Genomic DNA, 12,788 nt, shown 5'->3' with positions numbered 1-12,788 from the left:
ACTAATTATATAGTAAAAAACAATATTTTTCTTTATATATTTCATTATTGGTGTAAAACGAATTTTTTTTCTATATTTTTTATTTGTAATTATAAGTATAGGAGAACAACGTTTTTGACATAATATTCCTGTATCACGATATTTAGGGTTTTGATATTTTGTCACTGAACCCCAGCAATCTAAAAAAGGAAAATTTGAGTCTGCAAATTGATAGTAGCAGAAAAAGGATTATGCATACATGAAGCGTCTGTGTTGTTAATGAAATCCAGAGTCCCTTATCACAAGCACTTGGAGAATCTACATTCTGGTCCATCACTTAGGTGAATGCCAGAGGGGTATGAATGAACTGACCTCACGTGACTGGTTTCATGTAGTTGTCACTTTCCCATTTACTGACCAGCTGCTAGTGAAGATGTGGTCCATCCTGGGAGAGTGAGGATGTACCCCCACATGTATGTACGATGGAGAAGTGATTGCTACCTCAGTAATGTTTGTGTGAGCAGAGAGCTGGAGAAAATGGGGTATGATGTGTGTTTATGTGTATCCCATGTAACAGCATTGGACCTGTTCTGGAGGGTTGTGGTTGTTCATAGTTCTGTTCACCCTTCTGCAGCAGAAACTTCTAAATACACTTTCATAGAATAACACCAACCCAGCTGTTTATGTGTAATATCTTTGCCAGATGAGGAGTTATGGTTGTAAGAAATTCTGTTGCAGCTTGGCACAGAGCAGTCAGGCTTAACTTGAAGGCAATGTGTAAAGTATTTGTGCAAAACTCCAAACAGTAAATCAGAAAAACACCAGACAAAAGGATTCCACACCAGGTTAGAAGAATAGAACCAAATGTAATAACTCAAACAAGATCAAAACAACAAAAATCCTATCAGTGGAACTTGAGTTATGAATTTTTAAAAATACACTGTAGTATAGCGCCTAAAAGGAAAAAGTGCAAACCAGGGATATCTGGTTGCGCCAGACTGGGACAAAGTCAAAAGTTCAGGCCGAACGCAATGGAGCACAGGCTGGCTACAGCGACCCAGTTAGACTTGCTGAAAAAAGTTACCTTAAACTTAAATCGTGGTTGCAGAGCATTGCAAGGATATAAGGCGAAAATGTGCGTGCAGCTGATATGATACGTTGGGTCTGAGATGCAGCGAGGCTGAGGTACGAGGTCCTGGTGTGTCGACGTCGAGGATCCAGGCTTGCGATCTGAAGGCTGGTATTGGGGATGCATTGTGCAAACAAGGTGATGCGTCGGTTCAGATGAGTGGTGAAGCAGAGATGCAGAGCTTTGACATCGCCATCAAGGCTGCCATCAACAAAGGATGTGAGGACCTGCTCCGGGGAACAATCAAGCATTGGTGGTACCGAAGGCGATGAGTTGAACCACTGATGTGGCGCCGCTGGGTCCAATCCACACAACAGTAGCGATGGGTCGGTTCTGCTCAAGGATGCACAGCTCAGTCCAGAAGATGCATTGGTTTTGCTAGGGGATGCACTGCTCACCAGAAAGGATGTGTTGGTTCTTCCAGTAGCACCTTAGACCCACTTCCACGAGTCCAGGACTTGGATGGCACCAATTGGCAGGGTAGACTCACAGATTACAAAGTCGACATGAGGAAGCAGGGTGGTTTGTAAGTCTAATATGTCCTTCAGAGTTCAAATCAGTAGGCCAACCAACTAGCCCTTGGATTCAGTGTGGGTTCTGGGGTGGAGAGATGCAGGTCCAGTCTTTCTCACTCCATGGCAAGAGGGCAGCAAGTAACAGATCAGCACAGCAAAGCAGGAGTCCAGCAGAGTGTAGTCCTGCAGAGTGGCAGTCATTCAGCAGCACAACAGTCTTCTTCCTGGGAGAGTATAGACCGGTCTAGAAGTGTACCGAAGTGGTGGTACCTGAGGTCCGGTTTTCAGAATTGCAATTTAAAATCTGACTTCACCCTCAGTTAGGAGTTTAAATTGTGATTCCAGAGACAACAAACTTAAAGGGGTTATCTCTTCCCATGTGGAATTTACGCTTATAAAGTGTAATAAGGTAATTTCATTGTTAACCTATGAGAGAGAGAGAGCTTGCAGGGGTGGAAAAATAATTTAAGATCCTTTCACCACCGGGACATGTAAAACTAAAAGGTACATGTCCTACATTTTAAATACATTACACCCTGCCCTCTGGGCTGTCCAGAGCCTATGCTTGGGGTGGCTTATCTGCATTAAAAAGGAAGGGTTGGGCCTGGTAAAAGGTTTGTTTGCCAGGACGAATGACAATTCCAAACTATATACACAGGCTCTCCTCAGACAGGTTTAAAGGGTTACTTAAGTGGGTGGCATAATCTGTGCTGCAGACCCACCAGTAGCATTTAATGTACAGGCCATGGGCACTTCTAGTGCACTTTACTAGGGACTTATATGCTAATTGGGTACAAGCCAATTTTACCATGTTGTAAGGAGAGCGCTCAAGCACTTTAGCACTGGTTAGAAGTGGTAGAGTACAAAGAGTACTATGGCCAACAAACACAAATTCAGCAAAAAAAAGTGGAGGAAAAAGACCAAAAGGTTTGGGGATGACCTTGCAGAAAGGGCCAGGTCCAACAATGGCGATTTTACTTTATGTTGTAATACTTCATATGTGTGTCCGGTTTGGGACAAGTTGAGTCAACCAGCTCCATACATCAAGGCGGGCCACCCAACTGGGCTATTTAAAGCATTCGTGGGGAACCTAAGACTACACAGCATAATAACTGCTACGATGTGGGTATATTGCAAACATGGCAGTCCCATGTAGTAATAACACCGGATATTGTGTCTGTGTGCATCATTTTATAGAGTTCCACAAGGCACCCAGATAGTTGGTGTTGAGTGAAACTATGATCTTGCTGCCCCTGGTGGAGTAGCACAATTACACCCTGCCACAAATTGGCCCATAGTAACTGCCGGCAGCTTGCACAGCCAGTTGCAGTGGTGAGTTACGTTACGTTACGTTAAACTTTATTTCGGCAAATATTGCCATAAAAGTCAAGACAAGAGATAAATACAACATACATATATACATTTCACAATTAAATATAAGATACAATACATACAGTTGGCAAGAAATATATAGATGTCTCCATGATTAAGCAGTACCGCATATAAAAATATAAATAACAACTTATAAATTAATTAAAAGCCAGAACTAAAAAAATTAATTAACTTGGATCGGAGAAACAGTGCATCAATACCTATACAAGGAAGGGAAAGAGCGGGCCACCTAACAAAATATTACAGTTTGTGACCAAGTCGTTTTCTGATAGGGTATACATTAAATAAAAATCTACTTGTGCCAAACACCACTAATTGTGAAGTATTAGACTGAAATATGCGCTCTGCTTCTTTGTAGGATCTAGCCCCCACATATTTACAGACGGGTTGGATCCAACAATCCCTTGGTTTCTTGTATATTGGGCAGAAGAAGAGTAGATGAACAACATCTTCTTTAGCCCCTAAAGTACAGAGAGTGCACAGTTCACAGCCTTTTACCCCGCCCCAATTGCATGTGTATGCATTGATCTGTAAGACCCCATACCTAAACTGTAGATATAGTGCTTTTGCCAGTGGAGGACCGATCTCATCCAAAAATGGTTCGAAATTAGGTGTATCTTTTACGTTCAAAAAGTTCAAAGTCAGAATACCAATCGATGAACTATGCAATAGCTCTCCGTTGACATAAGACCAGAAGGTGTCCTTTACATATTTCCTGGTACATGTTGTCATATTCTGAGGGACTTCCCATAGGTGTGATAAACCTAATCTCTCATACCACTTAGATACATGTTTTAACCAAGGGGTATTCATATGACCAACTATCTGAGTTAATTCAGTCAATCCACTCTTGTAATCACTCAACTCCGGGGTTACCCATAACCTAACCCAATACAGCAGTGGTCTTAATAATGCTTGATAGTCTGCTCTTTTAAGGTTAATATCAAGGAAAACAGGGACTAGAGGAGTTCTTGTCGGTATTTTAAGTAGCCTTCGTACAAAGTGGTTTTCCGTTTTTCCAAGATGATTGTTACAATAGTAGCCCCAGAGTTCAGCACCATAAAGGGCGGTCGATTGGGCCTTCGCTTTATATACTTCAAGTGCCGGTGAGATTGCTTTAGAATAACTAGCTCCGTGTACTTTTAAAATAGGCATTGAGTTTTGTTTAAGGGATAAGATGCTTTTATCCATCTGTCCTTTCCAGGACAGATTACTATCCAGCATTAACCCCAAATAATTAAAACTCCCTACCTGTTCCAGTTTTTGATTCTCCAAGGACAGATTATTCCTGAGGGATTTCTTGGGGTTTATGGACATATACTTAGTTTTGGTAGGATTTATTTCTAGCCCCTTCCCCACACAATACTTCTGGAAAGAATCCACTAAGTTTTGCAAACCTCTCGGAGTTTGAGAAATGAGGATGGTATCATCGGCAAATAATAATGCCGTAACCGGCTCACCACCTAGCTTCGGGGAGTCATGTACACAATTCCTTAAATAGCTCGGAATATCATTAACATATAATGAGAAGAGTGTAGGTGCTAACACGCAACCTTGGCGCACACCACGGTCTACAGGTATGGCCCTTGAGGTTTCACCATCTTTTCCCCATCTTATTTTTGCATAGTTCCCTGTGTGAAGCTTGACAAGTTCTTTAAGTAGTTCCCCAGGGACCGCCATATTCCTTAATGTAATCCACAACAAATTGCGCGGAACAAGATCAAAGGCAGCCCTTAGATCCACGAATGCCACAAAGAGACTACCCTTCCTTATGTTTATATACTTCCAACAGATGCACATAAACCTAAACACCTGGTCAACCGTACTGATTTTTATTCTGAAACCGGCCTGATATTTGGTTAGTATTTTAGTCTCTTCAATCCAATCTAAAAGCCTATTTAAAATATGTCTGGCATATATCTTTTGAAAAGTGTCTATTAAACTTATTGGGCGGTAATTACTTGGATCATAGCGATCACTTTTTAAAAAAATTGTTATGATTTCTGCCCCTTTCCATGAATCGGGGATTGGTGTGCCTGCCACAATGGAATTACTCAGGTAATTTATATAAGGCCCCCACACATCCACATCATGTTTTAGTAGATCGCCGGGAATTTTATCAGGGCCTGGGGCTTTGCCCATTTTCACAGCTAATAAAGCCTTATTAGTTTCTTCTAAACTAAAAGTTAATGGAGCAATACTCATTTCTAAGATTGGCTCATAGTCCCCGAAGGGCAAACTCTCCTTTTTGTTAGCATAGAGCTTAGTGAAGTGATCACACCAAGTATTTTCATCTAGGAAAATATCCTTTGTTGATCTACCCTGCTTATTTCCCTTAGCGATTAAGTTCCAGAACACGCTCTGATCCCGCAACTTAGCTGCATTCAAGAGATCCTCCCAAAAACTTTCATCCCATACTTTTTTAGCTTGGGCCATAGTATTTTTGTAGGCTAGTGTACCGCTTTTTATATCCAAACAGTTCCTGGATTTTACTGCCTGGATCAGTCTTGATTTTGCTATTCGACAATCTTTATTATACCATGGGTTCGCTGTCTCAAGATGGTTCCTTATCCTATTACCATCTTTTTTATAAATTTTACTCAGTAGTGGAGTTAATGCATCTACCAGCTTAAGATGTAAATCAAGAACATCTTGTGTTCCCACTAATGCTGGCTGTAGGTCTCCTACCGTTTCAGTAAATACATTGTAAATATTTTCCAGCGTCTTTTCTGATCCCAAGATATATGGCCATCTTAGAGCACGCCTATTATTGGTTACCTCTAGTTCCGCGACCGTGGTATTTAATAGGGTCTCTTCTACGGATCTAGTAATAAATGATTGAGAGTCTAGCCATAGTTGGAGGGGGAAATGATCACTCTCCGTCCTATGGTCTATCTTGAAATCAGTTATTTGGACCCATATATTCCGGGTAGCCATTACAAAATCTATATGTGACCTGAAATTTCCCTTAAAATAGGTTGGAACTGCTGGTCTGTCTGATCGGAATCGACCATTACAAGCCCTTAGATCATGTACCACAGTCAACTGTAAAATCTGTAAGGCGGCTTTTGTGCTTTTAGCTGAACTTTCAGATTCTAAGGGCAAAATATCATTAGCAGCATCTTGTTCATCAAATAATTTTTCCAACCCCAAGACAGGCTCATATTTACAGTTAAAATCCCCACCAACTAACACCTTTACATTATCTCCTCATGAATCTAAAAAGGAATCCAAGAGTTCTACCACCTCTGATTCCTTGTTAGATGGGGACGGTCTATTATATATATTTATTAAATATATTGTTTCTTTCCCTCTTGTATCAATTTTAAGGCCTAGTAGGTCCGGAGAGGGGATGGATAACTGGGTGACATCTATTTCTAGAGTCACTTTAACCCAGATAACCAGCCCCCCTGAGGCTCTACCTCTAGTTGATGGAATAGCATGAGAACAGTATGTTTTATACCCCAACCTATGGGGGGTTTCTACCATCCAAGTTTCCTGTAGGAATATGATATCGTAATTCTCAATATAGGAACACCATACCACATCCTCAAGGTTCCTGGCTAAACCAGCTATATTCCAAGATATCAGTCTAATATTTGTTTTCCCTTTTACACAGGGTGAATCTAATACTATAGATAAGTTGTCTTTTTCTGTAACAACCTCTAGTTCAACTAAAGGATTTAACTCTTTGTCTTGATTATAGTCTTTACTACCGTCATTAACCTCCATAGTCACTGTGAGACACTTATCAGGTACGCCCAAACCAATTACCTTACTCAAAATAGAATAAGGGGATTTAACGCTATTTGCCAATTTAACTGTCCATAAATTTCTGGGGCTCGGAGGTACTATAAGTTTCGGTTCTAAATATTCTATACTCTGTTTTTGTTCCCACGTCTGGGTATATGCTAACATTTCTGTGATAGAATCCCCTGCTCGTGGGAGTCAATCATTTTCATCCAGAGTACTCAGTACCGAAGATCTATTTTCAACTGGAATATACAAATTTGTGTTTCTTCTATTAGTCAAGAGTCTGTGTTTTTTAGAAAGTTCTGATGTACTGGCTAAATGTCTATAAAAATAACCCAGAGGGTGCACACTCACGTCAGACTCCTCTACATCCAAAGAAGCTGCTCTAAGAAGGACAGTCGCGACATGTTGAGGGTGCCTAAAATTAACAATTACACAATCCCCCTTACATTTTTTCCTCGCGTTTCCGATCCATGGTACCCGTCTGGTAGACAGTATATGATCGGATAGATGTGGGGGGAAACCACAATTTTTGTTTAACCAAGCAACTGATTTCCGTTTGAGAGAATCATGTGATTCCTCACGGAAACTCATTGCTGTTGGGTCTAAGGGAGGGACATTCGAGAGGACTATGACATTTGGTTCACAATCAGGTGGGAGATCAATATGATTTGGTCTGTTCACGGGAGTAGTGTACCTCACGATGTTAGATGCAGCTGCTTTCATATGAGAGGTACTATCCACCATACATGGTGGCTCCCTAGATTCTGGTAAACATGACCTCTGTGCTACAACCAATTGTGCAGAGTTACCGGATTGGACGGGTAGCTCAGTCTGTTTCATAGTCTGTTCCTTACACATCTTATCTAAAAGACCACCCAACCTAGATACCTCCGTAGATAACAATTCAATTTTTTCCATAAGGGGTTTAATCATATGGTCTAGTTTTTCCTCGAATAGTTTAGCGATGTGACCCAAGAGATCACAATTCACATCGTCCTTATTAATTATAATCTCATTGTTAGCTACATTACTTCTATGACCATATTCTATCGTTGGTTTAGGATGTATGTTCCCCCGCTTAATTTGCGTTTTTCTGCATTTTCTAACAGCTCTCTTAGGAGGAGAGTGGGACAATGCAGGCTCACTCGGGGGCTCCAATGGGTCTTGAGTCGGTGGTTCTAAGACTAAGGGTAAAATGGCTGAGTTTTCCAGAGGCAAAGCTTCAATATTAGGGGGATCCACCATATTAGAACCGCCACCATCGTCTACTGAAGAAAAAATTTCTAAGGTGGACTCCTTCCCTAAGGATTTCCTTCTATCAATGTTTAGTGGTGAGTTGGCTGCACCTGCATAGCCCCTACAGCAGAGACAGATGTCTGGAGGTGCAGAAGGATATAGCGTAATCTTCTACCTCAGGTCAGACACAAAGACTCGAAAAGCAGTTTCAGGCCAGCTCCTTCTAGGAGACATATTCCATGTTGGAGAAGAGGCTTCCAAGCTTCTCCTTCAAGTTTGCTCACTATGGTGCCATACCGGGCCAAAGATTGCCTTGGAAAAGAGAAGATGAGTTAGAGACTATTGATTTCCATGCATTACTTATGGGACACCCTTTGAGAAAATTCCATTATGGCCAGAAAAAAACTTTAGGCAAATTACTTAGGGAAGATGATCCGAGCGCTCTTCAGTGCCCCAGCATAAATGGCTTGCAATTCAGTGCTCCTGGCATTACTCATGCTACCCCCTGGTCTCCAGTGTCATGAAAAAAGTGCAGGAACTGAAAGTAAACAGAAATAAAGATCCTATTTATTGTCCATAATGCCCTGTCCTTGCCCTTCCCTTGGCACCTCAGCCAGAAAACAGCAGGCCTATGAGGGGGCAATGATGGGATAAAGCTCTTCAATACTATGATGTCACTGGTAGTCAAAGGGTGCATGATGCATTTTTCATTACTGCTTTGCTACCCCAGGCATTCTGGTGGATCAGTGTTCACACCAGCACAGTGAAGATTTGGAGACAGCATCACCAGTCTCAACACTAAGAGAAAGATTGAATCACTGATCAGAGAAGCAGCTGCTGCCCCATAACACTAAGGGCAGTGTAGGGTGCTGCTCATGGTTGTGTTCAGGAAAGATGTTACAGGAGGAAGCCATTGCCATTACGGAGGACCATAGAGAATGAAAGCAGAGCTCTGAGGTGAGGTATATGATTACGACTGGTCCCGTCCATGATTATTTCAGAAGCCTACCTCACGTTACATTCCAAAAAATTATTCTGATAACAGAACATGCACTGTGCAGGTCATCAGTGACACCATCTAGTTTAGACGAAGAGTTACTTGTATTGGCACAAGGAAGAGTACATACAGATAAGCACATCCACTTCTGGGGTGTAGTGATGAACCTGCTGGCACCAGAGACTGAATTTGAAGTGATGAGCCCAAAGATGCGATCAATCAAACTTTGCATTGTGTGAGGAACTGTACAATAGAATCACAGCATACACCACTAAGAAGACCATGGTGTTTTGTAGCAAGACTACACTGTGTCATCCTGGGTGTGCTTAGCAGTTGGTCACCACTGCTAAAGAAAGGAAAAATATCAGCACTAAAGAGCCTCGGACTTTGGAATTGGAGGAGGTAGAAGTTAAAACCCAAGGATGAGCTCCCCAAAGGCTGCTCGACCCTCACCAGAGGAAATGAATACATGTTGTTAATACATTGCCTAATCAGGAACTACTGAGTGAGGTGTTGGAGAGCAGGTAGATGGGTCAGGTTTTAGTGGTCACCTGTCCCACCTTTCCCTGATTCATTGTGAAATATCTCCCACTAACACTTTGGCCAAGGAAAGCCATTCCTTTTTCAGAAAAACCCTTAAATCTTTCCTGTTCTACCAGCATTTTCCGAGTAAGTTTTGTGTAATTTTTTGTAGATTTTAGTATACTGCACCATGATGCTCTTAGGGCTGAACATGTACATTGGATCCCTGCTGCCTTTTGCAGGGAAAAGGTGTAAGTCCTGCCCATTATGACAAACTGCCACAAGTCCCTACCATGTCTACGTAGAACAAAGGAGAAAGATTAGGACAGAGTAAAGGACTTGGCCATTCTGCAAAACATGGGCCCCAGAACAGGTGTTTGATCAAGGTTGCACAATCACCTAATATGGTTGATGAGCTGATGGAAGCAATGCACTTTTAGACCACCCAGCCGGGTGCAGCATGGCTGTCAACAGAAAGATCCACCCATTTTGTTATTGAAAATAGTGATTGGCTTAGCGATGGAGCATAAACGCGAGATTCAACTTTTATTAAATGGCAGGGCATGTGGAAGGCTGCATTCAGAATGGTACCTAGCACGACGAGATGACCACTGAATCAGATGTCTGTACTTCCGGTCTTCAGTTGGAAGTATCAATGCGCGACTCCCTCGGGTCTTGATCTTTCTTTTCTGCTTCCATGTTTAGCAAGAATGCTTGAACTGACCCTTTTGCCTAGTTTTGGTGTAGACTGAATTGAGGGGGGTATAAAAGAAAACACTGAGGTTTGTGAATAGCTTAAGAGCCGTCCAAGGTCACGATGCTCATGTGTGTCGGACTAATCCCAGCCTTCCTCGCACACGAGTCAGGAACTCCCTCTGGTGCGTGCACTAGAGGGGTTCCCTGTTGGTAAAAATAGCCTCACGAGTTGGGGAACAGCTTCCCCAATGCTGTTTTTTGGTTTTCGGGGAAATGATGAACAACATGCATGGTCGGTGGATGCCATTTCTCTGAAAACAAAAGTGAAATGAACCAATCAGCTCATTTCACATTCTCTGCATCAGTGCTCTTTGGGCTTTCTCCGCCCCATGAGCACCGATCCAGAAGGGAGAGGTATTGTTGGAAAGGGGAGAATCTCCCTTTTGCAAAGGTACCTCTCACAACTGGATTCCTGCTTGGGGATCACCAAAGGAGGGTGATCCCCAAGCAGGGATCCTCTCCACTAGACACCAGGGAGGGCGGGCGCCTCCTTGGGCAAGGGCTTTTCCTGCTCTATATTATTTTGGAACAATTCAGTCTTTCTGCCCCCCCTGTGGGGCAGATGAGGGCAATCACCCCCGATCTTCCCCCTGTGTGGGAAGAAAGCCCACCAGCCATCAGGGATTATCTTTTTTGTTGAGAAAATGGTGGGGGCTGCCCAGAATGGGCCCAGCAATGCCCCTACCCCCAAAAATAATAGGCACAGTCTTACCCCTAATCTACCCTCGGGGGGTGGGAAGCATTAAGCCCACTAGACGCCAGGATTTTTTTTTTAACAAAAGAGGGGTGGGGGCTGGTCAACATGGGCATGACCATGCCCCCACCCCATATTAATGGGGACCAAAGTCTTTGGGCAGATGGGGCTAGTAGCAACCATGCACCAGGGGATTTTATTTCTTAAATATGTAGGGGCGGGGGCTGCCCAAAATGGACATGATAGTGCCCCACTGGCTGCACTTTTTGCACTTGGGTATGCTGAAAAATCAACCAGACCCAGATACTTCTGAAAACTAAAAATCTTGGGGAGTCCAGGGTGGTGAGATTCACATGCACCCAACACCATTTTCTTACCTACAATGCCCTGCAAACCTCAAACTTTGCCTCACATCATGCATTTCTGCTACATTTCTGTGATGGAAACTTCCAGAATCTGCATAAATCCACAAAATTTCTAACACCCTCATTGCCCCATCTGTACCGATAAAATTTCTACCCAACTTGTGTGGGTCCCCAAAGCCGAGTCAGCCTAAAAACGTATGAAAAAAAACTGCCCTTTTGGACCTGCTTTGGGTCCCCCTCAATTTTGACAAGCTTTTGGGACATCTTTGCCACAGGCACTTGACCCATCTACACAAGTGAGGTACCATTTTTATAGCGAGACAGAGGGGAACTCAGGGTGTTAGGAAATTTGTGCCAGCACGGTGATCTGAAATGTCTGGGTTTGGTAGGTTTCCCTAAATGGCCACCGAGCCCGGATCAAAAACGCAGGTGCCCCCTTGCAAAAACAGGTCATTTTGTGATAGAAATTTTTGTTGTCTCCGCAATATGTTTTAGACCCTGCCCTGTCTCAGGGACTTTGTCCACCCACACAAGTGAGGTACCATTTTTATTGGGAGACTTGGGGGAATGCTGGTTGGAGGGAAATGTGCGGGTCACCTCAGATTCCAGTACTTTCCCCCCGAATATTCAGGGAAAATGTGCTTTTAGACACATTTTGATGTTTGGAAAGGACTCTGGGTACCAGAACCTGGTGAGAGCCACACAAGTCACCCCATCTTTGATTCCCTTGGGTGTCTAGTTTTCAAAAATGTACAGGTTTGCTAGGTTACCCTAGGTGCCAACTGAGCTAGGGCATAAACTCCACAGCTAGGCACATTGCAAAAAAAAATATCAGTTTCCGCCCATTCGCAGAACTCTGCAGAATCTAATTACGTTTTTTTTGTAACTCCACAGAATTACGAGAAGTGAAACTCCATGAGTTCCCTCCCACCCCTAGTTTTGAGTGGAAAAATGTGATGTATCCATGTTGCGTATTGGGCTGTTTACTGTTGCTGGTACTAGGCATACCCACACATCTGAGGAACCATTTTTATTGGGGGACTTAGGGAAATGCTAGGTGGAAGGAAGTTTGTGGCTCCCCACAGATTCCAGAACTTTCCATCACAGAAATGTGAGGAGAATATGTTTTTGTCAATGTTTGAGGTTTGCAATGGATTTTGGCTAAAACAAAATAACACAAGTTGCCCCACCTTAGATTTCCCCAGGTGTCTAGTTTTTGAAAATGTGCAAGATTGCTAGGTTTTCCTAAGTGCCGACTGATCTAGGGCCCAAAATCCACAGCTACACACAGTGGAACAAAAGGCTCAGTTTTTAGTTGGAAATGTGCTGTGTCCATGTTGCATTTTGGGAAATTTCCTGTCACAGACACTAGGCCTTCACACACAAGTGAGGTACCATTTGCATCAGGAGATTTAGGGGAACACAGAATGGTAGAATAAATGTTATT

Source organism: Pleurodeles waltl, chromosome 9 (genome assembly GCF_031143425.1).
Source record: "Pleurodeles waltl isolate 20211129_DDA chromosome 9, aPleWal1.hap1.20221129, whole genome shotgun sequence".
NCBI classification, from domain to species: Eukaryota; Metazoa; Chordata; class Amphibia; order Caudata; family Salamandridae; genus Pleurodeles; species Pleurodeles waltl.
The sequence above is the reverse complement of the archived record's forward strand: the minus strand, read 5'-3'. Positions refer to the sequence as shown.